We start from the raw sequence: 1055 nt of genomic DNA, 5'->3' as shown, positions 1-1055 counted from the left end.
TTTGCAGCCAAAAAAGTAGGCGACTACCAAAGAGGTGTGTCAGGCAGTAAATTAATAAAAACATTACGTTATCTTTTGGGATTTTGCAATGTTTGTGCTATTTGTCAGCCCTTTTAAATATGTAATTTGTTATTTCATATTCTAAATTTTCACGTTCATACCCAATTTTTTAAAGATTTTATTTATTTATCAGAGAGAGCGAGCGAGCACAAGTAGGGATAAAGGCAGAGGGAGAAGCAGACTCCCCGCTGATCAGGGAGCCTGATGCGGGGCTCGATCCCAAGACCCTGGGATCATGACCTGAGCTGAAGGCAGACGCTTAACCGACTGAGCCACGCAGGCGCCCCCATACCCAATTTTGTTAATAATTTTGTATTTCTTTTAAGGAACTCTCCCCTCCCATACTCCCCCACCAAACTCTGTAAGTTCTATCAGCCCTGTTGATGACTCTTTGGCTCAAAATAGGAATACGTTCCCAAGCTGTGTGATCCCCGGGCAGTGGCTGTACCTCTCTGAGATTGTTTCCTTAATAGCAAATTAGGGATCATAGTAGCCCCTACACGGCATGGTTGTTGTTAAGTTTAAATAAGCCAAGGCCTGCAAAGCGCTTAATGCTGGTTTGGAACGCACTGAGCAACGATAAACCTCTGCCCTTCTTTACGCTTAGAACTTGCCCGCAGCTTCCGGACCCGCGGCGGCCAAGACCTTCCCGTGCGCATGTGCTGCCGCCTCTCCTCCAACCCGCCCCTCCTCGTGGGCGCGTCTAGTCCGCGGCAGGGGGTGATGGGCGGAGTCAAGGGGCTACTTCCAGGATTTCCTCCCCCTCCGAGGAACAACCCTCTTTGCATGACTGGCAGTAGGAGTTAGCCAGTAATGATTGGAGAGAAGACGGACGACCAGGCCCATTTAGGAATCGCTCATCCGAGTTGGCCAATTGCAAGCTTTGGAGGGCGGGCTCGTCTCTGAGGCGGGACACGGAGTGACGGGCGTCTGTTTTAACTAATGAGAACTTGGCTGCGAGTAAGCCAGGGCCAGTCAGAAGCGAGAAGGCCGGA

This window comes from Callorhinus ursinus, unplaced genomic scaffold (assembly GCF_003265705.2).
Source record: "Callorhinus ursinus isolate GAN/ISIS: 27379988/994484 unplaced genomic scaffold, GSC_fseal_2.0 scaffold71, whole genome shotgun sequence".
NCBI classification, from domain to species: domain Eukaryota; kingdom Metazoa; phylum Chordata; class Mammalia; order Carnivora; family Otariidae; genus Callorhinus; species Callorhinus ursinus.
The sequence above is the reverse complement of the archived record's forward strand: the minus strand, read 5'-3'. Positions refer to the sequence as shown.